We start from the raw sequence: 26,094 nt of genomic DNA on the forward strand, positions 1-26,094 counted from the left end.
TTATTCCATTAGAAAACAGGACTACAAACCCCAGAATTCAAAGGGAAAAAGCTGGCACATTACGCATGGAGTTATGAAACTTGGCAGTTATGCAAGCTTCCCGACGAGCACTGTCCAGTATTAATATTTTAATCCAGCATCATATCCTGGCACTGTTCAAGCTTCATTTTCTGGCATGCTTAACGCGACCTGTCTAAACTTTATTTTCTAGAACTCTCAAAGTTTCACGTTCCTGTCTTGTCCATGCTTCATCATGTGAAGCTCTCCTACTGTGTGTTTTTGAACTTTCCAGGTTTCCTTTCAAATGTCACGCTACTATATTTCGATATATCACTTTACTTCACATTGCCTGTAAAATCCACCACTTTTTTCACAATGATGTTTGCAAAATGCTGTAGTAAAATGAATGGCCTGATAACATTTTGGGGAAAAGAAACTGTCCGTAGAGAGAGCCCCTCTCACTCGCTCCTGCAGAGGGTCAGGCTCACTTTACTGGTGCATGATGGGATGACGAATACAACACTTCCAGCGTCGCATTTATTGTGCTATCTAGCCCGATTTCGGGGCTCGGATTCCAAGGGCAGTTTTATGAATGCATAAGCGCTGCCTGCTCCAGATTTTATGGAAAAGGAGCCATGCGGCCTGCACAAAAGGAAGTTTTGCCATCGTGACGCAGCAACGATGTCAGGTGTCTATTATCGAGGTACGGAATTGCAAAGCTCTCAAGTTTTAAATATTTTGAGGAATGAAAACTAATTAGCATATATGATGACGTCGCATGAAGTAATGTGCTGTTCCTGGTCGGGATTTTTTTTTCTTTTAATTCAGGGACTTCTAGTCTCGTTTATTGCAATATAAAACAGGACTAGAAGCCTCACATTTAAAAGGAAAAAACCTGGACTGGAACAACACTTCATGCATGGACCTGGGAGACGTAGCCGCTATGCTTCACCTGGCCTCGACAAGGACTAGCCCTGAGGTAAGATGGCGTCCTGTACAGTACATGTGGACGTCTCACCAGATGTGTTTGCTGTCAGTGAGGGCTCAACCGGCCCTTTAAAGGAGTATGTACAGAGGGCGCCTTGATATGGAGACACATTAATGCAGTATGTAAAGAATGAGGTATGACTGGAGACTCAGCAAGGCGCAATTATTTGAGGGACTCTTGCGAGGCAGATGCAGCAACGCATGCAGGCCGGGGTGCGACTTCCGGGTGCAGCGAGGAGGCCCGCGCAGTGCGAAGGAGAGCTGTGGGGGGGAAGTTTCATGTTTGCGCAGTCTGACCGCTTCCTCTTTCCCTGCCAGCAGCCCCAGACTTTGACCACGGGACAGCGCTCCAGCCAGATCACGGAGCCAGTCCCTGAAACTGAAAGTGGCAAAAAAAAGAGGAAGTTTGTGGCACACCTGTGTGCTCAGGAAAGGCCCGGGCGGATCGAGAGATAGGCGGTATCTTGACATGTGTAATACTTTCACAACAGTACAAAGAATGTTCTTTATCTCCCCCAGCACCCTAACACCTCCCGCGGCAGGGGGGCCACACAAGGGCACAGTTTAGCTGCTGCTCGTTGACAGTTCTGCGCAATTACCGACAGGCACCACCACGTAGAGTGATCAGAGGGAGGCACCGCAGCTAGGGAGGCACCGCAGCTAGGCGTGCGGGAGGTGGGGCAGCACCCCCATAAACCTTGACGTAGTTTAGCTGGAAAATGAACAACAAAGTGTCCCTTGAAAGGATGTTTCTTCGGGCAGGATTGTTGTGGTAAAAGCTTCACACTCTCAAATATCCCATTGGCTTTTATTGAGGTGACGTTATTACAGCCCACCAATCAAAAATTGACTGGGAACGCAGGTCTGCATGTATGAGCAAGCATTTGCAATGCAATTGGTTTCGCCTTTGGGACATTATAGGTATTTATCTATGCATCATTTTATACTGGCCTCTAAGAAACGTAAAAAAGACACATTTCTTTTTGAGCCCATGATGAAAGTGTTAAAAGGCCAGACTACAAGGCCCACAATGCAGTGAGCACATAGTTGAAAAAAGCTAAAATAGAAGATGGTTGTGAAATGCTAAATAAATGTTAGTTCCTAGCTCTCTTACTGTTTTTTTCTGATAGACCATGATGGGTTAAACAGCCCAATGGGGGAGATGCCTTCCAGATTTAGGCTATATTAACACTCCTTAGAAAACCTGCAGTGGGCGTTATTTCCAGAACAATGCGAGCAGCAATAGTTAAAAGTGCCCAAACTTGACACTCAGAAAGAAAGATTTTGTTTACTGCTTACACCACCACTGTGAAGTGCCCTGCATGAGCCCAGGCTGCACTGCTAACCAGCGACAGACATCAGGAAAGTCAGAAAGGGATTTATAAGTACGTAAACTCCTGTAGCACTCATCTGCTTATTGCTAAACCTTTTTGCACAACAGCAGTCCAGCCTCCTTAGTCTGAGTTTTTTTTAACTTGGCTTTTGAAGTCTGCACTGTTTAAAAAAAAAAAAAGTGTGATGCTGCAATGCCACTGCCACAAAACCTCAAGCGCTCTAAAATGTCTTATTTTTCTCTAAACAACCTCGTTCTCTTCTCTCCTGACTTCTAACCTCTTGCTCTACTTTCTCTGCTTATCTCTTGTTTACCAGACTTCGAAATGCATCCTACACGACGGTCACGCCTCACAGCATCCCAATGTGGAAGCTTCTCTTGTACGTTTCTCTAATTTCTACTCGTGCGTGGCAATGCTAAAGGCTTGCTTGCATTTAAATTATATGCCACAGTCTCATTCCTACATGTCAACTGTCTGCGGCCCCCGCATTTTAAAGATTCATGTTTTTACCTTCTATTGAGCATTTATCTGTGTAGACCATACTCTCCAGTCCTCCGTGGTGTTTCCATTTGTGCGGAGAGAGTATTTGCTGTAGGTGGTGGTGGACGGTCTAGCCTGATCCATGCTTCCGGGTGGTGGGAGCATAAAGGTCACATGGGCTATTGAGCACGCAGCGAACGCACGCAGCGGGCAAGCCCGTCTGCGCCTGTCCGTGCCAAGACTGCGCCAGGGATGCTGCCCAGCCCGCTGAAAACCGCAGTGTATATTGCCATTAAACCAGTGAGGAACTACACATGCTGAATAAAAAGCCAATAATCTGTACTGGCCTAGACCTTTGCAAGTTACCCGTAAAACACCTTGGTAATTGCTCTACTTGTGGCTTCGTATTCCAGCCTGACCTAGCATCGCAAGTCTCTTCTCTCTCAATCACTCCTTCTACATCAAAGGCCTTAGGCATTTGTAGGTTTGTAGGAGAGTAGGATCTGCTTCTTATAGTTACCCCCACTTTTTGCTGATGTTTCACTGTTTTTCGACTTTAGTCTGGCTGGGGCCCTGCTAACCAGGACCCCAGCCTAGCTGCTTCCTCTCTAAATTGATTGCCAGTACTTTAGGTACACTCCTGATTGGATTCTGGGGTACCCTTATAAGTCCCTAGTATATGGTATACTATGTACCCAGGGCATAGGTACCCCAGAGGCCTACCAGGAGCTGCAGCATGTATTGTGCCTCCCATGGGAAGCCTTGCAAAATGACACCACAGGTCTGCTTCTGCAGCCTGGGTAAGGTGGTGAATGCACCCCTTACTGAGATATAGGTTACCTATATCTCTCCATATCACTGCAGATGTAAACCTTGCAGTCACCCCTATGGCAGGCCTTAACAATCCTGAAGACAGGGTGCTGGGTTGCATGTGAGAGGGTGCCCATGCATGAGCAGAGCCCCTCTGCAGCTTTCGGAACCTTTATTCCGGGGTTGTTTGTGATGGCAGCCAAACCATATACTCTTAAGTGCATTATAACCGCGCGGTAAATGCTAACTTTGGAATGGCTGCATGGAAACATGTCGTGTTTGGTGTCAAACACCTTGGAACCATACCCCCACACCTGTAACTGGTATGGGAGCATGATCCCACCCTTCTAGATAGAGAAACATGACAGCACCGGTATACCCGGTACCAGCTTAACAGACCCTGGTATCACAAAATGGATGCTGCCAGCCACAGACACAAGTCTACCCTCCTGCTGCTGGATGAAACTTCGGCAGGGGAGGCCTGGACAATAGGTTTCCTGTCACAGGGAGGTGTGACCATCACCCAGACAGGCTTTTGTGTATTGTGGCTGGGTGGGGGCACTCCAAGAGTGCTTTGAAGTCTGCACTGTGGGCACATTTGGTGTCCCTGTGCATAGTCCAGCTCAAACCGGTTGCAGGGGCTACCAGCCCCTGCTCTGGCGCGAAACTGGACAAAGGAAATGGGTGTAGCAACCCATCTTTCCTGACCCTCCTATAAGTGGGTTCCTAGAGTTTGTCCCACCACTTCCTTGGGTATAAGATAGGAACCCCTGGCTACAGGACTTTAGATTTACCTGGATGAAACTCTGATACATAATCTTGGAACTTCAACGATCTACAAGGCGCTAGATGACTGAAGAATCTCCCTTGGAGTAAAGGAGTTACTCTCTGCAAGGCAGGCACCTAAGACGCATCTGACAGGTTTGCATCTCCGAAGCTCCTGCCTGACTCCGAAGAATTTGCAACACATGAAGTGGGTTCCCAGAGGCTAACCCGAGCTCCCAGCAAAGAGACCCGTAGCCCTCGTGGGGACCATGGAACCGGGTCCCCTGGACACCGTGCACATTTGCAAGTGCATATGCTTTTCGTTGATCCTTGAGGCTGTGCTTTGGCCAACTTGTAGTCCATAGCTCGAGCAGTGTTTCCACCGAAAATTACTGGCCTACACTCACAGAGTGTCCCGTGGGCTGGTATTGTGTGATTCCTCTCGAGGTCCCTTCGCAATCCCTGGTCCGTAGACTGGTGGGTCCCTGAGAAGGCAACTCTAACTTTAATTGGCTTCCCTGGCTGCTCCAGATGTGCCATGACTCTCCATCACTTGGGGAGTCCCCAGGACCTTGCTGGTTCACACTGAAGCATCTTTTCTCTTCCTGCGTGGGTTGCTGTTGCCAAGGCTTGTTGGGTTCAATCCAAGCACCGACAGCGCAGCACTCGACATCCTTCGTGGGACAGCTCGAATCCAGCTCCTGGTGGTCGTCAACGCCTCCTGGTGCTTGAGGTTGCAGAGTCAAGTTTCACCTCTTCGCAAATGAAACACCTGACATCGGTGGGCATTCGTCTATCGTGCCCCTGGTCACTGGCAAGTGACCCAGACTCTGTCCCCTCTGCTTTCAGGTTCTTCAGATCTTCGATTCAGGCTTGGATCTCACTGGACACTTTTTTCTTCTTCCCAGCAGCAGCACTTTGCAGCAGATCGCCATTGAAATCAACAACGATTCCCGACACCATTTGACACCTATGCACCCGGCTTCCCTGGGTGAGGTAACTCGAGTACTCTGGCGCTCCTGTGGGTGTTGGCCCTAGAACCCCCTAAGTCTAAAGGGGTTTGCTCAAAGTCCTCTCCTAAGTGTCCTTAACTTCTAAAATTCCAACCGCGACTTTCCCATAGAATAGTACGGGGCTCGCGCCTGTGTTCTCTCACTGCATGTGTCCTCCGTGGGTCTCCGGTGTCACAACTTTGGGTGGTCCCTTGGGGTCCCACCGATTCTACATGCGCTAGGCACTGTATCGAGTCAAGTCGTGGTTCTTGTACCACTTTCTTAATATATGGTTTGGTCCCCCCCTGGGGCCCATTGTATATTGTGTTATTTACTTTAGTTTTAGAACTGTATTATTGTGTATCTTGGACTCTAATCTCATAAAGAGATTAGAAGTGAGTGTTTAGAAATAAATACATATATTTTATATATGCCTTGTGTGGTTCTCCTTTCATTTAGTGATTCAAGAGGTTCTAATCTGGTAAACCAAGCTGCTTTACACTCCTTCAAGACTTAACCTGAAGGCTGCTCTCCATAGCTACCACTAGGATAGCTTTCAATAAAGGTTGTCTTTAAACCTATTCATCAATAAGGGTTGTTCGAATTGGTACAAGGTGCCCACTATAACTAGTGGACAGCATATACCAGGCCAACTTCTCACATTGGTGTGCAGCGGTTGGATTCGAGCTTGCTATTGCTTTACCAGATTATCTCTAGAGTGACTAACTGAAAACTTCTGTAGGTACATATAAATCCAGTCTAGAATAAATTAAGTTCTACTGAACTTGGAGTTGAGTTAGCAAAGGAACCAGCACACCCCTTTTCCCCAACTCAAGAGAGTCTAGTAGCTCCTACTAGGTTAGGTAGGTGCAACACCTCACTACAATAGTATGTCTTCAAGACCTGAAGCCAGTGGCTCTTTGTCATCCAAATATGACCATCTCACGTTCGTGTAATTGAGAAATATGTGTACAGCTAGGAAGGTGAAGACAGGGAGCAGTGCAAACACTGAACTCCTCATGGAGGCTCTGCTGTTAGATGATCTCAGAAAGACCCCAGGGTCTGATGAGGCAGGCAGGTTGGGTGGGGCAGCAGAAGAGGAGAGGCCAAGAGGTGACAACACCTATGACCTAGAATCTGAAGCTGACCAGGAGGATCAATATGATCCTAACCTGGAAAATCCAATCCATCCTGATGGCCCTCTCCATACCCCACCTGGAAGGATTGGTGGTATGCCAAGAAGATCAAGATCTCCTTCTCTGGAGTCTAATCATACTGGTACATCTGTAGGGACCTCTGTCTCTCATAAGACCTCCACTTCTCAGAGAAGGCAGTCCTCTTATGAGAGAAATGGCAGACTGCTTGAGTTTGAGAAAGCTAAGCTTAGGATCAAGAGAGAGCTGTTGGCATTAGATAAGGAATCCCTGGAGCTCCAGAGAGCTTTACAAAGATGGGGGCTAGAGCCCCATGGTGAAGAACCGGGATTTAAACCCAGCGGCGCAGGGGACATGCCCGAAGTCTTCGGGTTCACCTGTCTTAGAGTACAGAGACACGGGATTCTTCTGTTGACATCAAAGATCAATTTTATTAGCTGCAGCCAGTAACAGAGGTCCTAGAAGTACAACACGGTGTATGTTCTCAGGAGACTGCTCAACATAATAGAGCGGAGCATCGTCTTTTATGCCAAAAACCATGTTCCTGGCTAGCATCAATTACTCACAAATTTGACCAATCAGAGGATGATATTTACAGAGGCATCACATAACGACAAACCCACTTTCAGTTATCCCACCCATCGCCAATGACAAGGTAAAAATCCAGCATTCTTGTTCGAACAGGCCGGACGGGCCCACCATAAAAGACCTCAACCCAAATCAATAATTAGGCCATAAGGCCATAAAAGTAAGGAGCAGAAACAGTTGAGGAGAAAGATAGAGGGGTGTGTGCGTGTGCCATAGAAGCAATAATGTCCGGCTCTTTGATCTCTATCTGACCAGCTGCTTAACAAGGTACTGGCTCAACAAGTTTAGCCTCGGGCAACAGGGTCAGTTGACTCAGGTCAAACTGAAGTCAACACGAGCTCAAACTAAGGTGTATGCGTCCCTAGAGGCTCGCTTGGCCACAGTCATCCTGTAGTCATTAGCCTATGTGAGGGCAACCACAAAATGGCGGTTATGCACAAAATGATACCCACGGGTGCAGACTAGATCTTCAAATACACAGTGAATCCATCGGTGTAGCATGACGAAAACGCTTACGCATACCGCACTTGTCAGTCGCGGTTCGCTGATACCAAAATCATCACGATACGACAACCTTCATTGAATGGGTTCAGAATACACGGTACCACAATGGCTGCAGCAACAGTGTCCCTAGAGGTAGAGATCATATTCATGACCATAGGAACCTGAACAAGATTGTCCCTCCCTACCAGAATGGGGATGACATCCACAAATGGATAACTGCACTGGAAAGGGCCTGTAAAGTACAGAGGGTCCCTCGGGAGCAGGGGGCAGCAATCTTGTGGCTCTCCTTTGCAGACAAAGGTAGAGACCAGCTCCTGTTAGAGAAGAAGATGCAGACAATTAGAAAGTCTTGAAGAGTGCACTGATGGATGGGTTTGGCCTAACCACTGAACAGTACAGGTTGAAGTTCAGAGATACCCAAAAGCCACAGACACAAGACTGGGTTGACTTTGTAGATTGTGCTACTAAGGCTCTGGAGGGCTGGTTACTTGGCAGTAAAGTGTGTGATTTTAAAGGATTGTACAATTTGATTGAGGGAGCAGATCCTTAATAATTGTCAAAATCAGCTGTTGCACCAGTACCTAGTGGACTCTGATCTGACCTCCCCGAGAATTGGGTCAGAAGTCAGACAAATGGGTCAGAACCAGGGTGAGGCAGAATGTTCGGAACCAAGGTGGTGACTCCAAGAAGCAGGATTCAAAAAACTCTGATAAGGGTGGGGGCAAGGGTAAAGACCAGAAGTCTTCTCAAGGACCCCAAAAATCTGCATCTGGTGGGGAGTCCCAATCTAACAAAGGAAAAGGCCAAAAGAAACCATGGTGTAAAATCTGTAAACCGAAAACCCATTGGACAAGTGATTGTACCAAGTCCAAAGACTCAACTCCAGCCACCATTGCCCCTAAGGCAACTGTTCCCCCTAGTTCAGCTCCAAGTGGTGGTACTCAGAATAAGGGTGTAGTAGGGTTAACCCTGGGTTCTGAGGTGGAATCTGGCCTAGTCAGAGTTCCAACTCAGGCTGTACTGATCTGTGATGGAGGCATGGATATGTCCTCCTTTGTGAGTCCCAGTAATCTGGGCAAATATAGACAGCAGCCCTTGATTAATGGAAAAGAGGCTTTGGCATTCAGGGACACAGGAACAAGTGTCACAATGATGACAAAAGATCTTGAGGCTCCTGAGCAGGTAATACTTGGGGAAATGTACCAAGTGACCAATGTTAGGACAGACCATTCCTTGACAGTTGTTAATTTCTCCTGGGGAGGGGTAACTGGCCTTAAGAAAGTTGTGGTAAGTGCAGACCTCCCTGTTGAATGCTTGCTTGGCAATGCTTTGGAAAATTCAGCTTGGGCTGAAGTGGAGCTCAGGACTCATGCAGAAATGTTGGGAATTCCTGCACATGTTTGCTGTTACCAGGTCACAGTCAAAAATGTCAAAAACGGATCAGGCAATGGATCCTGGAAGAAAGGACCAGGTGCCTCCCAAGAAAAGGAGCAGCAGGGGTAAGACCGTGTCTTCCCCCTGACTCAGGAAGCAGATCAGTCTCTTGAGGGAGATGATCTCAGTCCTGAAGAAGGAACTGTCCCAGAGGAGCTTGAACCTGATCATGTTGAGTTCTTGGGGACAGGGGGCTCTTCCAGGGCAGATCTGAGCCAGGAGCAACTGAGCTGCCCTTCTCTTGAACCCCTCAGAAAGCAAGCTGCTGATGAGGTTGCTGGGAATGCTAGTGCAACCCATAAGATATATTGGCGACAATGGAGCTACCTCTATTAAACCTCTTCCACTTGCCTTCTTCTATCCCCCAACAAACATTTTTACCCAAACCGGGAATGCTGAAAATTGGGTGAGGGTTGGATCTAGTTCATTTAGAGGAAGGCCGAGGCACATTCGCTCTGATGTCCCGCTTAGAGGTGACTATTTGTGTAACAACAGGTATGCTTGCCTTGATGAGGTCGATTGACTGGGTCATGAGGTCGGTACTTCCAAACCCTGCACTGAGGTTGATCATTCTGCAAAGGATCAGCTTCCCCGTTTAGTTCCATCTGACATATCCCCAACTGACTTGATGAGTCCTAGCGAACCCCTTATGCATAAAAGAATTGACACCATGGCAAATCCTGCATCTATACAAAAAATTATTTCGTGGAATATAGCAGGACTTGCCAACAAGCTTGCGTGCCCTGTTTGGGGTTCTTTTATAGACCTCCACCATATATGTTGTTTCCAAGAAACATGGGCAAGGCAAGAATACCATCGCACGGGGTTTGCCTCTGTCTCTATCCCGGCCATGTGGGGCGGTAGAGGCCGTCCTTCGGGTGGGCTAACTATTTGGGTTGCTACCCATTTGGGTTGTACTGCCTCGATTATAGAAACTGGGTCTGAGGATGTACTCTGCTTGTTATTGGACTGGCGGACAGGTAGTAAGCTTGTGGTGATAAATGTGTATTCCAGACCGGTGAACTTATGTATGGAATCTGGGGTTGTAGATGCCTTATCAAATGTTTTAACTAAGATTCCCGTGGGCTCAATGTTTGTCATAGCTGGTGATTTTCATTCTCATTTTGAACCTCTTAGTGGTTTGTTCGACCAAATAAATCAGGATGAGGATGAAATATGGCATATCCCTCAGGTAGTTGGCCCAACGTTTAGGTCTTGGGCTCCTCTCGCAGTCCAAAGAACCTCACTAACGATGGCCCATTCGATTAGGGCCTGTAATGGCCGAACAATTTCTGATATCCCCTCAAGGCCCACCTACTATTTGTCGGGCAGGGAGGCCAGACTCGACTATATCTTTGTCCAGTGCAAGGAGTGGAATAGAGTATGTGACTTTGTGGTGCTTTCAAGGGGGGAAAGTGACCACAATCCCTCGATATTGGATGTTTCTTTATTGGGTGTGTGCCCTGGTGATTCTGTACCACCACCTAAATCCCTGGCACAAAATAGAGCGATTTTGCCCAATAATAGACGCAGGATTAAATGGGCCAAAATGTCTGGCAATCAAGGGGAGTTATCCAAAGTATATGCTAGGGTAGGTACAGCATTGGATGATGTCCATATTTTAATGGACCAATATCCCTCCCCTGTCTGCTATGGTAAATTGGCTGAAATTAATAAAGAGTTACTTACCAGCCTAGCTGATCTATTTAACCCTAACGTCCCTAGCAGGAATAGGACTGCTAGACAGTACCAATGGTACAACAGGGCATGCAGTGTGGCTAAGCGTGATTTGTTGGACGCATTAAAAATGAAAGCTAGTAGGGATGATATTCCAACATAGAAGACGAACTTATCGGAATATAGTACATCATGCAAAGCTCGAGTGGGCTACTGAAAATTGGCTCAGGTTAACATCTGCCCTTCAGGCTAGAGATTCCCGAAGATTTTGGTTGACTGGGTCTACTGGTAGAGCTGAACCAGAAGTAGCAGTGAAACCAAATATTGCCCCCGAAATCTGGGAAGAACACTTTAGTATCCTCTATCGGGAGGAACATCCCAGCTTGGACCCTTCTATGCCTAACTCTGTCATGGGTGATCCTGCTGGCTTAGAGCAGGATAATTTTGCTTCTAGCGAAGTCGATCGCGCAATATCTATGCTTCCCGCTGGTAAAGCACCTGGGTTGGATGGTATTCCTGGTGACTTGTATAAACATGAACCCAGAGTATGGGCACCCTATCTTACGATGATATTTAACGCAATTGCAGGGGGTATGCCAGTTCCCTACTCATGGCTTGGCGCAGAAGTTGTCCCTATTTTTAAAAAGGGGTCGCCTTTGCTCCCCGCCAACTATAGGCCAATCAGCCTGATAGATGTTGCTCAGAAACTCTTCTCTAGGCTAATCTTCGATCGTCTTTTGGACTGGATGGAGGAGTTTGAGATTCTGAGCCACTATCAGGCGAGCTTCAGAAAGAGCGTCTCAACCATTGATCAGATCTTTAGACTATGTATGCTCTTCTGGAAGACAGTAAAGGTTGAGGGGGGTTCCCTCTATACAGTTTTTGTCGACCTGCGCGCGGCCTTTGATTTGGTCCCCCGCACAAAACTTTGGTCTGTGTTGCGGGAATTAGGTATCCCAGAACCTCTCTTGCAGATTATAGTCCGCCTCCACACTAATAATTTTGCAAAGGGTAGATGCGTGAGTGATGGTGGTTTATCATCTAGTTTTTCCGTTGGCAGGGGGGTAAGGCAGGGGTGCGTTTTGGCACCGACCCTGTTTTGCCTCTACGTAAACGGACTAATCTCCCACCTGAACCAGGTCCCTAATAGGGACGTCCCAAGACTCGCAGGTACAGGAATCTCAGCAATTATGTTTGCAGATGATACCCTGTTACTCGCTAAGACACCTATGGGCGTCCAACGAGTCCTGGATGGCTTTGTCTCTTTTTGTGCCGACAGGGGGCTAGAGATCAACACAGCCAAAACAAAATTTATGATCTTTAACCCTCCCCGGATAACCCGCCCTAACCCTGTCATCCATGGTATTAGTCTGGAGAGAGTTCATACCTTTGAGTATCTGGGATTGACTCTGAACGAAAAGCTGACATGGTCTCATCATCAGATCAAATCAAACCTAAAATTAACACAAAAAGTGGGGGGTATTATAAGTCTGTGGAACAAATCTTTTTCACATCCGATTGGTCCGCCACTGGAAATTTACAAAACTCAGGCGCGTGGGGCAGTAATATATGGTGCCGAACTCTGGGGCAATAATTGTGCCCCTGAAATTATTACTACGGAAAACAAGTTCCTACGGAACTTGGCTGCTCTACCAGCGAGCTCACCTCTTCTCCCCCTTAGGCTCGATCTGGGTCTAAGATCAGTAAAGGAGGTATCAGGTGTGAAGCCCTTAACTTTCTGGAGGCGACTTTGGGTAACCCCCGAACTTTCGTGCTACCGGGCTGAATTTATGGAACTTTTTCAGCACCCAGTTTTGCGAAAAATTCCATGGTTAATTTACATAAAGAATGAGTTATCCCGCTTGGGTTTATCGGCCCTGTGGACAAATCCTCAAGAGGCCTGTAGTACGTTATCCCGTAAAGCTCTGGTCGCATTGTATTACGAACGTAATTTGGCTGCTTTTTTAGCAAATGATTCAACTGGGATGATGACTACTACTTTCTTAACCATGAAGGACTACTATAAGCTTGAGACAGTCCTGGATGACATTAACCCCATTGCCCTCAGGAAACTATTCCTCCAATGGAGACACAATGCATTGCCAATAAGAGCTCTTACCAGTAGCTGGCATCCAGCTTCTCCTAAAAATTGTCCTGCATGTAATGATGAGCTGGAAAATGAAACTCATGTATTGTTTTTCTGTCCATTCTACATGAAATCAAGAAAAAAGTGGATTATTCCCATCTGCAGAAACTGGGGTTTTAGGCACCACTTGGATGCCTTCCGACTGTTGAAAACGAACTTATCCCCTTCAACTGTATTTGCTGTCAGCAAGTATTTAGCTGCTGTATGGATTATTAGAAGAACTTTCTTGACAAAATGACATTTAACTGTATTCCATGATGCCCTGCTTTCTGGTCAACATTCTTGTAGATGTTGTAATTTCTCATCAACAATTTTCAATGATGTATATTACTTTGTGGTGTTTGGTTTTATTTGTAATGTTCTTCTTTTATGACTTTACGAAGTCGAAATAAAGATTAATAAATTGAATAGAATACTGGGATGATGGACTCCTGTACTCCGTGTGTAGAGACCCCAAGCCTGGTGCCACCAGGAGGTTGGTTATACCTCTGAAGTTCAGGGGCTTCCTATTAACATTAGCCCATGATATTCCCTTAGCAGGACACCTAGGCCCAAACAAGACGTGGGACAGAATTGTCACCCACTTTCATTGGCCACACATGTCTGAAGACACCAAGGAGGTTTGTCGCTCCTGTATCACCTGTCAAGCCAGTGGTAAGGCAGGTGGTACAACAAAGGCCCCTCTGATACCACTACCTGTGGTGGGGGTTCCCTTTGAGAGGGTTGCGATTGACATATTTGGTCCCATGGATCCTCAGACAGTATCTGGGCACAGGTGTATACTGGTGGTGGTGGACCATGCCACTAGGTACCCAGAAGCCATTCCCCTTAGGACAACTACAGCTCCTGTGGTGGCAAGGATCCTACTTGGAATCTTTTCCAGAGTGGGTTTCCCTAAGGAGGTAGTATCAGACAGAGATGCAAAATGTATGTCTAGTTACTTAACTGCTGTGTGGAGTAAATTACAAATTTACCACCCCTTATCATCCACCATGCAATGTGTTCGTTGAAAGGTTCAACAAAACCTTAAAGGGCATGATCAAAGGTCTCCCAGAAAAGCTTAGGCACATATGGGACATACTTTGCCCTGCATTCTTCTTTCCTACAGAGAGGTTCCACAGAAGGGGGTTGGTTACAGCCCATTTGAGCTTCTGTTTGGTCATCCAGTTAGGGGTCCATTGTGTCTAGTGAAGGAGGGATTGGAGTTACCTCTCAAACCCCCTAAACAGAATATTGTGGACTATGTACTTGGTCTCTGCTCCAGGATGGCTGAGTACATGAAGAAGGCAACTACAAACCTTGAAGCTTGCTAGGAATTACAAAAAACCTGGTATGACCAAAAGGCTGTGCTGACTGTTTACCAGCCAGGGCAGAAAGTATGGGTGTTGGAGCCTGTGGCCCCAGCAGCCCTCCAAGATAAGTGGAGTGGCCCCCATACAATAATTGAACAAAACGGAGAGGTTACCTAATTGGTAGACCTTGGAACTCCCAGGAGCCCTCACAGGGTGCTCCATGTCAAAAGACTAAAACCATATGTTGACAGGGCTGACATGGGCTTGCTCATGCATACTGATGAGGGACAGGAGGAAGAGAGTGATCCACTCCCTGACCTGCTCTCTCAGAACCCTGATGACGCATCAGTAGATGGTTTAGCCTTGGCAGGCAGCCTCACTGTCCAGCAACAAACTGACTGCAGAAAAGTTTTCAGCCAGTTTAGACATATGTTTTCTCTGACTCCAAGTCAGGCCACCTGGTGCACTCATGAAGTGGACACTGGGGACAGTCTGCCTGTTAAAAATAAGATTTATAGGCAACCTGACCATGTCAGGCACTGTAACAGGACTGAAGTCCAGAAGATTTTGGATTTGGGAGTCATTGAACCCTCAGATAACCCTTGGGCTAGTCCAGTAGCCTTAGTGCCCAAACCTCACACCAAAGATGGCAAGAGAGAGAATAAGTTGTGTGGAGACTACAGGGGTCTCAAGGCAGCCACTAGGACTGATGCCCATCCAATCTCTAGGGCAGATGAGCTTATAGACACTTTGGCCTCAGCCAAGTTTCTGAGCACATTGGACCCGACAGCTGGCTACTGGCAGATCAGACTAGCTGATGATGCAAAGACAGCATTTTCCACCCCTAGTGGGCACTATCAATTTGTGGTGATGCCCTTTGGTTTGAAAAATGCACCCGCCACTTTTCAAAGGTTGGTGAATAAAGTCCTTGCAGGTCTGGAAGCCTATAGTGCAGCATATCTAGATGATATTGCTGTCTTTAGCTCCACCTGGGAGGATCACCTGGTCCACCTGAGAAATGTTTTGGAGGCCCTGCAAAAAGCAGGCCTAACTATCAAGGCCACTAAGTGCAAGATAGGGCAGAGTCAGGTTGTGTACCTGGGCCACCTTGTGGGTGGAGGCCAGGTTCAACCATTGCAGAGCAAAATCCAGACCATAATGGACTGGGTTGCTCCAACCACTCAGACTCCGGTCAGAGCTTTGGCCTGACTGGGTACTATAGAAGATTTGTCAAAGGTTATGGATCCATAGTGACCCCTTTGAATGACTTAACTTCTAAGAAAATGCCCAAAAAAGTTCAGTGGACAGTCAGCTGTCAAAAGGCATTTGATGACCTAAAGCAGGCCATGTGCACTGCTCCCATTCTGCAAAGTCCTAACTACGCCAAATAATTCATTGTTCAAACACATGCATCTGAGTTGGGCCTGTGTTATCACAATTGAATGATGAAGGTTAGGGTCAGCCAATAGCTTTTATTAGCAGAAGGCTGATCCCCAGAGAGAAACATTGGTCAGCTATTGAGAGGGAGGCCTTTGCTGTGGTTTGGGCTCTGAAGAAGTTGAGTCCATACTTGTTTGGCACTCACTTCATTGTTCAGACAGACCATAAGCCCCTCTTATGGCTAAAACAGATGAAGGGTGAAAACCCCAAACTTTTGAGGTGGTCCATTTCCCTACAGGGGATGGACTATACAGTGGAACATAGACCTGGGAGTAACCATGCCAATGCAGATGGACGCTCCTGATATTTCCACTAAGAACATGAAGACTCAACTGGTCAAGTTTAGTTTAATGTCCTTACATTTGGGGGGGGTTTGTGTAGGAGAGTAGGATCTGCTTCTTATAGTTACCCCCACTTTTAGCTGACGTTTCACTGTTTTTTTTACTTTAGTCTGGCTGGGGCCCTGCTAACCAGGACCCCAGCCTAGCTGCTTCCTCTCTAAATTGATTACCAGTACTTTAGGTACACTCCAGATTGGATTCTCGAGTACCCTTATAAGTCCCTAATATATGGTATACTATGTACCCAGGGCATATGTACCCCAGAGGCCTACCAGGGGTTGAAGCATGTATTGTGCCACCCCTGGGAAGCCTTCCAAAATGACACCACAGGTCTGCTACTGCAGCCTGGGTAAGATGATGTATGCACCCCTTACTGAGATATAGGTTGCCTATATCTCACCATATCACTGCACATGTAAACCTATCAGTCACCCCTAAGGCAGGCCTTAACAATCCTGAAGGCAGGGTGCTGGGTTTCATGTGAGAGGGTGCCCATGCATGAGCAGAGCCCTTCTGCAGCTTTCGGAACCTTTATTCCGGAGTTGTTTGTGATGCAGCCAAAACATATACTCTTAAGTGCATTATAACCTCGCAGTAAATGCTGACTTTGGAATGGCTGCATGGAAACATGTCGTGTTTGGTGTCAAACACCTTGGAATACTACCCCCACACCAGTAACTAGTGTGGGAGTATGATCCCAACCTTCTAGAGGGAGAAACATGACAGCACTGGTATACCCAGTTCCAGCTTAACAGACCCTGGCATCACAAAATGGATGATGCCAGCCACAGACACGAGTCTGCCCTCCTGCTGCTGGACGAAACTCCGGCAGGGAAGTCCTGGACAATAGGTTTCCTGTGACAGGGAGGTGTGACCACCTCCTAGACAGGCTTTAGTGTATAGGGGCTGGGTGGGTGCACTCCAAGAGTGCTTTGAAGTCTGCACTGGGGCCACATTTGGTGACCCTGTGCATAGTCCAGCTCAATCCGGTTGCAGGAGCTACCAGACGCTGCTCTGGTATGAAACTGGACAAAGGAAATGGATGTAGCCACCCCTCTTTCCTGACCCTCCCATAGGCGGGTCCCTAGTTTGTCCCACCCGTCCTTGGGTATAAGATAGGAACCCCTGGCTACAGGACTTTAGATTTACCTGGATGAAACTCTGATACATAATCCTGGAACTTCAACGATCTACAAGGCGCTAGATGACTGAAGAATCTCCCTTGGAGTAAAGGAGTTACTTCCCTGCAAGGCAGGCACCTAAGAAGCATCTGACCGGTTTGCATCTCCGAAGCTCCTGCCGAACCCTGAAGAATTTGCAACACAGGAGGTGGGTTCCCAGACTTCCCAGAGGCCAACCCGAGCTCCCAGCAAAGCTGAGACCCATAGCCCTCATGGGGACTGTGGAAAAGGAACCCCTGGACACCGTGCACATTTGCAAGTGCATATGCTTTTTGTTGATCCTTGAGGCTCTGCTTTGGGCTACTTGTAGTCCACTCCGTGAGCAATGTCTCCACCGAAGACTACTGGCCTACACTCACCGAGTGTCCCGTGGGATGGTATTGTTTGAGTCCTCTTGAGGTCCCTTCGCGATCCCTGGTCCGTCAACTGGTGGGTCCCTGAGAAGGCAACTCTAACTTTAATTGGGCTTCCCTGGTTGATCCAGATGTGCCCTGACTCTCCATTACGTTGGGAGTCCCCACGACCTTGCTGGTCTGCACCGAAGCATCTTTTCTCTTCCTGCATGGGTTGCTGTTGCCAAGGCTTGTTGGGTTCAATCCGAGCACCGACACCGCAGCACTCGACATCCTTCATGGGACAGCTCGACTCCAGCTCCTGGTCATCGGCGACACCTCCTTGTCCTTGTGGATGCTGAGTCAAGCACCTGAAACACCCGACATCGGTGGGCATACATCTTTCGTGCCCCTGGCCACTGGCAAGTTACCCAGACTCTGTCCCCTCTGCTTTCAGGTTCTTCTGATCTTCGATCCAGGCTTGGATCACACCGGACACTTTTTTCTTCTTCCCAGCAGCAGCACTTTGCAGCAGATCGCCATTGAAATCAACGATGATTCCTGACACCATTTGACACCTATGCACCCGGCTTCCTTGGGTGAGGTAACTCGAGTACTCCGGTGCTCCCGTGGGTGTGGGCCCTAGAACCCCCTAAGTCTAAAGGGGTTTGCTTAAAGTCCTCTCCTAAGTGTCCTTAACTTCTAAAATTCCAACCGCGACTTCCGCATATAATAGTACTGGGTTCGCGCCTGTGTTATCACACTGCACGCGTCCCCCGTGGGTCTCCGGTGTCACTACCTTGGGTGGTTCCTTGGGGTCCCAGCGATTCCACGTGCTCTAGGCACTGTGTCTAGTCAAGTTGTGGTTCTTATACCACTTTCGTAATATATGGTTTGGTCTCCCCCTGGGGCCCATTGTATATTGTGCTATTTACTGTCATTTCAGAACTGTATTATTGTGTATCTTGGACTCTAATCTCATAAAGAGAGTAGTAGTGAGTGTTTGTAATAAATACATATATTTTATATATACCTTGTGTGGTTCTCCTTTCATTTAGTGATTCAAGAAGTTATAATCTGGTAAACCAAGCTGCTTTACACTCCTTCAAGACTTAGCCTGAAGGCTGCTCTCCATAGCTACCACTAGGATAGCTTTCAATAAAGGTTGTCTGTAAACCTATTCATCAATAAGGGATGTTTTGACTGGTACAAGGTGCCCACTATAACTAGTGGACAGTATATACCAGGCTAACTTCTCACAAGGTGTGCTTTAGTTAATGCACAATCACTGCCCAAGCACAGGCTAGAGATCGCCGAGCTGCTAGACGCAAAACAGCTTGATGTACTTTTTGTCACCGAAACTTGGGGTGACAAAACTACAGGTCCTGAATTCTACCACGCTGTTCCACAAGGATTTACGGTATTTAGGTCTGATAGAACAGAAAAAGGGGGAGGAATTGCAATGATTTATCAGGACAATGTGAAAACTTGCTGCGAGTCCGTACCTAGTCCTGTTTGCGAAGCCTTTTCATTTAATGTAAAAATTGCCAACCAATCCCCTTATAGAGGGATATTATTATATCAACCTCCAGGTAGTAAAGCAGGCTTCCTAAATACAGTCAAATCACTCCTTGAAGCATATGCAATTGAGAAATCTATCCATATCCTAGGCGATTTTAACTTTCATCTGGAAGATAGCTCAGATACTAATTACGATACCTTAACTGAACTTATGGCAATGACAGGTCTTAAACAAATTGTCACAGACCCCACACATCAAGCAGGGCATACCATTGATGGTATGTTTACTAACAATGACTCCACTTCAGTGAAACAAATCCCACCCTTGACCTGGACAGACCACTCAGCTATCATTTATGAATTGCACAACCCCTCTTCTTTATTAGGGAATAATTTGAAGCATCTACCTTCAAACTACCGTAGCTGAAAACACATTGACAGCAATTTGCTAAAGGGTCAATTATTGGAAAATCAACCCGAGCTTTCAAAAGACGCAGAAACTGCCTCTCTGCAATTTAGCAATTGGCTTGACTGATCATTTACTAAAATATAACCATCTAGATTAAACACAGTTCGGTTTGAGACAGAACACAGTACCAAATCAGGTTTAGTTTAAGCCACAGAGGAAATCAAAGCAACTTTGGATTTAGGGGGAGCGGGTACCTTGATTTTGTTTGACCTGTCGGCGGCGTTTGACACCGTCAACCATGATCTCTTGTTAAATCGCCTAATTTCCTTCGGTGTTTCTGACAAATCACACACACTACTTTAATCTTTTTTGTCAGGTAGAACACAATCAGTAACTCTGGGAAGCTATTAATCCCCACTTTTTGTTCTCCCTTGTGGCGTTCCTCAGGGATCATCCTTAAGTGCCACGTTATTTACCATATATGTATCGGAATTGCATAAACTTATAAGATCTTTCGGTCTGGCGGTGACATCCTACGCAGATGACACACAAATTGTATTATCACTATCAAAAATTCCTACAGTACAAATGAAACATTTTAAGGACTGCATGTTGGCAGTCAGTTCTTTGATGAACTCTCACTTCCTGAAATTAAACTCTAACAAAACAGAAGTCCTCACTTTTGGCAATTTTCTATCAAACTGGTCACAGAGCTCGTGGCCGGATGAGCTGGGATTGGCACCTATTCCAGTCACCAAGGCTAAGAACCGTGGCGTGCTCTTTGACAAACTGAATTTTAAACCACAAGTAAATGCTGTCTTCTCCTCATGTTTTTTCCTGTTAAAGACCATTAAAAAGTACTTCCGTTTATTCCCATGGAAAGCAGGAAAATAGTGATCTCCTCTTTTTTTTATTTTTGAGTTTAAAGGAAGCTTATTTAATACCAACATAAGTTATAATGCGATAACCAAGAATTACATATATGTATAAAACAATCTAGTAAAAGTAGGAGGGGGAAGAAGAAAGAAGTAAGGAAAGAAGAAAAAAGAGGGAAGGGGAAGAACCTCCATTTTATGCATAATATATAAAAAAGCAACAAGTATGTATGAAAAATCCTACATATATTTAACTATTTTATAATCATAAAATAATATCTTAGCAAAACATTAGTCAGTGTAACTTCAATGGGGTTTGGGTACTTCTTCAATGCAGGGATTATGTGCTGGTAGTTTTTTTAGCAGAAGTGTTTAAGAATTCAGTAACAGGAATCCAAAGAGACTCTATTTTAATAGCAAGAGAGATTGGGTAAACATAAGCGCTATCTAACCTATGATTATGGCAAACGTCATACCACCATGCTTGAAAAGATGCTGCAGAAGTGTCTTTCCATGATTTGGTGATCTGTTGAAATGCAACAGCTATGAGCAGGTCAATAATGGAGAAAGAAGAGGGCCAAACTTCAGAGACGCTACCCAGGAAAATGTGTGAAAAAGGAATATGGTTATGACAAATTACATTAATCTGCTGCCAGACTTGGGTCCAGACAGTATGGATTACTGGACAGTCAAAAAGCATATGTTTGAGGTCTGCTGATGGAGAGCTACATTACCCAACAGTAAGAGGAAATGTTACGGTCAATCTTATATAGTTTAGCAGGCGTGATGAGGAGTCTATTATAAATAAAAAATAAAGTTTGAGTAGTATTAGCTGCTCTAGAGGATCTACTCACTTTAGCCCAGATTTTATTCCACACTGGAATAGGGAAGGACTCGCCCAAATCAGATTCCAAACTGCACTCTACCTCCGATTTATCGCGAGAATTAGGAATATCCATTAATTTTTTGTACATTAGAGAAACTGAAGGAGAGTTACTTAAAAATGATGTGGAAATAGAAGTTAAAGTAGGAGTATGAGAGGTAGAGAAAGAATTGTAAGAGGCTTGGGCCACAGTTGTTAGAGCTATATATTTAGAGTGAAATGAGGAAGGAAAGAAAAAGTGAGCTTGCAATTCCAAGAATGGTATATAAATGCCATCTTGAAAAAGTTGATGAGTCCATTTGAGGCCATAGGATAACCACTCTTTCCAGAAAATAAATTTATTCCGAAGTTTAATATATTTATTATACCAAATTGGTGAATTCTGAAATTTTGCACGCTCATCAAGAGTAGAAAAGAAAAGTGGTTGGAAGGTTTTCCGAGTATTTTTAAGGATAGGGAGAGACAATGATGAGGGTGTATGGGAAAGAGAAATACATTTTTCGAAAGAGAAGGGGTTAAAAAAGGGAAAAGATGAGAATCGGTCACTTTTCAGACAGTAAAAAGGAGGAATGTCTAAAAAAATTAGGTGTGGTAAGAGTAAAGATCAGGAAAATTAACACCACCTATGTGTTTATTTTTTTAAGTTTGCTAAGAGACATTCTAGGAGGTATATTATGCTATAACATTTTTTGAAAGAATGCTATATATAGATTTATAAAAAGATTTAGGGATATTAATAGGAATATTTGATAGATAGAACAGTATGACTGGAACCAGCACCGTTTTTATAGAATCTAATCTACCACACCAGGATAAAAATAAAGGGTGCCAATGTGAAGTAGACGAATGTAAAGTTGTTTGCAATTCTTTTAGGTTAAAAGCGACAGTATCTTTTAATAGAGGAAGTAAACCATATTCCAAGATATTTTATTTTAACTGGGTTCCAATGAAAAGAAGAAGATAAGAAGTCAGCGTGAAAACAGAGTTTGTTCAGAGGAAAGATCTCACATTTGTCAGCATTGAGTTTATAACCTGAAACAAGGGCAAAATCAGATACTTCCGATAAAAAAGCTGGCAATTAGGATTGAGGATTAGACATGAATAGTAAAATGTCATCTGCATGTGCTGAAAGTTTCTACTGATTAACTCCATAAGAAAAACCAGTAATGCTTGTATTCGACCTAATCTTCATTAAAAACGGTTCTAAGGAAAGGATAAATAAAAGTGGAGACAAAGGGCAACCTTGCCGAACTCCTCGGAGAAGGGGAAAAGAGGGGGATACAAGACCATTAGCTAAAATAAAGGATCTGGGAGAGGAATAAAGTAAAGCAACATAATTAATACATTTTGGGCCGAAACCAAACCAAGCAATGGTTGAAAAAATGAAAGACCAACTGACCCTATCAAAGGCTTTTTCAGCATCTAAAGAGATTGCTGCTAATGATCTTTTATATGATTTAGATTTAAACAATCTAGTATTATCTGATAAATGACGCCCTTTGATCAAGTCACATTGTTCCCTACCAATCCTAACTGAGTTAAAAGAGTCTAAACGAAGGGCAAGAATGTTTGCAAACATTTTATAATATAAATTGATTAAAGAAATAGGCCTATAATTCTTACAAAGTGTGTGGTCTGTTTTCTTTTGGGAGCAAGCAAATCAGCGCTTCTTAAAAAGATCTTTCTGATTTTCGAGTAGAAATAAAATAGGTGAATAATTGATATGATTTGGGAATAAGGAATGGGGAAAAATGTGAATAGAATTCAATGGTAAACCCATCGGGGCCAGGAGCTTTTCCTTTCTTAATAGCCTGAATAGCAGTAAGAATATCAGTAGTTTGGATATCCTCCTCCAAAGAGGAAAAATCAACATTAAACGATGAGGGTAGAGGAATAGAGGAAAGATAACGAGTAATATCAGCCTGCTGAGTAGGAGACTCCGTGGTGTAAAGCTGTTGATCAAAATTGGAAAATTCTAAAAGAATATCTTCATTTTTGTGGATAGCAGTATTAGTTAAAATAGATTGAATCTTGTTGCGTTCTTTTTTGATTTTGAGATAGTTGGCAAGAAGGTTGCCAGCTTTATTTTGCGCACTATAATATTTAGCACTAGATTTAAGTAAATATAAATTGGCAGATTCAGTGGAGAGTTTATTAAAAGAAAACTTGGCTTTGATAAGCTCAGTCAAATCAGAAGGGGAATTTGTGGAGTAATGAGTGATCTAATTGTTTAATACGCGAAGTAAGCGAACTCATGGTTTGGGCGGATGCTCTCCTGTTTTGAGCTACGAAAGAAATGATGAAATCTCTAGAAGCAGCTTTGAAAGTGTTCCAGATAAGAGGAGGGGGAAGTATGAGGAGATTCATTTTCTGAAAAGAAAGTGTCTGCAAATTTCCGAAATGCAGGTGTAAAGTTAGGTTCTAATAAAAAATCTCCATCTTCTAGTACCTTCAATGGGGGGGAGTAAATCTAAAACTAGAGTTATAGGAGCATGATCTGGAATTAGTATAGACTCTATGTCTGAGTGGGAAATATGTTGGGTAAGGGCCTTTGAAATAAATAAATAATCTATACGAGATTGTGAGGAATGACTGGGTGAAAAAAATGAATATTCTTGGAACGTGGGGTGACATAGCCTCCAAGAATCAACAAGGGATCTTTGAATTATAGTAAATGTAAATTGATTGTGCATTGAAGAGGGAACACATTTAGACTTGGAGCATCTAACTAGGAAGGGATCTATCACCATATTGCAGTCACCTCCCACTATTAAGTAATCATCAGTGTATAACATCAATTTAGATAAAATCTGAGGCCAAAAGAGTTTATCTGGGATGGTGGGCGCATATACATTAATAATCTGCCTTCAGAATAAGCATCTTGATGTAGGAGTTGACTATCTAGACATTTATGACAAAGGATAGCTACACCATTACGTTTGCCTGAACCCGGAGATGCATAAATGTGACCCACCCATTGGCGTTGGATTTCAGTAATTTCTTTACTGGTTACATGAATTTCTCATGTCACCTTTTAATCTAGCAATGTGCGATAAAACCCATTGGCATTTGAGGGGGAGCCCAAACTTTAACATTCCAGGATATAACTTTTAACGACATTTATACAAGCAAGAACTTTAGAGAAACATTTTAATATGAAGTGCAGATAGAAAAAAGTAACAACTTATCATAAATAACACGCCAATAGGAAGAGCCCAAGAAGAGAAGCAATATGTAGAGAAAGGTACAAAGCAGGAAAACATATCCTAATGGAATAAAAAGCGAGTGATAATGAGAAGAGACGAAAAAGACCAGTGAATAAAATAATGAGAAAGAAATGGATGAGAGGAAAAAAACTGTAGAATCTAAGTAAGAAGAGATGCAGGTAAAAGAGAGGATGGAGAAAGGAAGAGCATAACAGAAAACAAAAAGACCATATAAGTCAGACAACTGATAGTAATGAAAAACTTAACAAAAAGACATACCACAAACAGACAATGAGTGTGGGGTTGGTGGAGCCACATAAGGAAGACAGTACGCCAAGCGGGAGACTCCAGGACGAAGACGGCAAGGGGGAGACGCCATCCAGGCGAAATGAGGGTACATAAAGCGGGGGGACCATAAAACCGCACCTGATAGAGAACAAAAAGAAAACATTAGTAGAAACTGAAACAGTACTAGAGTAAACTACATCAATTGAAATGGGAACACACAACAGAGGACCACGGTACCGCACCTGACCTTAGAAGAGAAAAAGGTTATAATAGATAATGACAATAAAACATATCAATATATATAAAAGGAAAAAAATAGAGCCTTAACAAACCACAAGAAAATATTAAATCAACGATGAACGTGGAATTTACATATATTCTTCCTTGCAAGTATCCAAGAAATGTTGCAGGCGAGCCCGATCTTCTTAAGCAGTAGTCTTAATGTTTTCAGTCACCTTCATGATGCAAGGATGAAACAAGCCATATCTGGCATTCAAATTGCGAAGAGCAGACCTCATGTCCAAGAATTATTTCCATCGGTCTGCTGCCGCTTTGGCATAGTCTTGAGCGAAAAAGAGGTTGGAACCTTGGCCAGGAGATCTTTCCCTGAAGTCTGGCAGCTTGCAAAACCTTAAGCAAGTCGGTGTACTCCCAAAAATATAAAATCACGCCTCTTGGTTTGGTTGAGGAAGACGTTGATCTTGGGTTTTGCCCCAAGCGATGTGCTATTTGAATATTTAACTTGGGAGACTCGGAAAAACCAAGAAGATTCGGGAGAAAAGATTGGACAAAGGACAGAGGGTCCGATCTTTCAAGACCCTCCGCAAGGCCAAAAATGTGCAAATTATTACGCCTATTGCGGTTTTCCAAATTTTTCACTTGCTGTTTGAGGTGCATGGATGGAACTTAGCTGGAAATAATTCGAACAGATCCAATGCGTTGTTCCATGTGAACAACCTTTTGTTCCATGTGTGACCACTTATCCTCAAGGTTTTGAAGACGGATATTTGTTTCTACAATGTAGGGTTTGAGAGCATGTGCTTCTTCAAGAAGTAACTCCATGGAAATTGATGTTGAAGAGTTAGAAGGTGTAGGTGGGTCTTTTTTGACGCGTTTACCAGAGACAGAAGATGAAGCAGAGGGAATCTTAGAAGATTGTTTAACAATATTGCGAGGCATATTAGGCGCCGCACCTTCAGCAGTAGAATGATCAGGGTCTACGTCTTCCATATTATCCTGTAAAATGCTGAAAGGTTTATAGTTGCTCCAATGAAGTACAGTCAAGAGAATTAGCACTACTACGAGTAGGGCGCACCTTTGCCATAAAATATGCACAAGAAAAAGCAGTTTCTCCAAACAAGTAGAATAAAATAGTCCACACTGCCTGGAAATGCTCACAATACCAAGAAAGTGTTCCTGTGACCAAACCTCCCTCAAAAAATGCTACACGATTAA

General features: G+C 44.5%; 1 long non-coding RNA gene across 2 annotated transcripts in view; it reads left to right on the forward strand.

Moving 5' to 3' along the window:
- The first annotated feature begins 568 nt into the window (after positions 1 to 568).
- LOC146780083 (uncharacterized) overlaps positions 569 to 26,094 on the forward strand; it is a 58,258-nt gene continuing 32,732 nt past the window's right edge. Inside the window, exon 1 of one of the 2 annotated variants that reach the window (XR_014972007.1) lies at positions 569 to 703. This is a non-coding gene — a long non-coding RNA (uncharacterized LOC146780083). Of the gene's footprint in view, positions 704 to 895; positions 980 to 26,094 lie in introns of those variants that run through there. The other variant, XR_014972006.1, reaches the window with a different exon arrangement.

This window comes from Triturus cristatus, chromosome 12, assembly GCF_964204655.1.
Source record: "Triturus cristatus chromosome 12, aTriCri1.1, whole genome shotgun sequence".
In the NCBI taxonomy this organism is placed as follows: domain Eukaryota; kingdom Metazoa; phylum Chordata; class Amphibia; order Caudata; family Salamandridae; genus Triturus; species Triturus cristatus.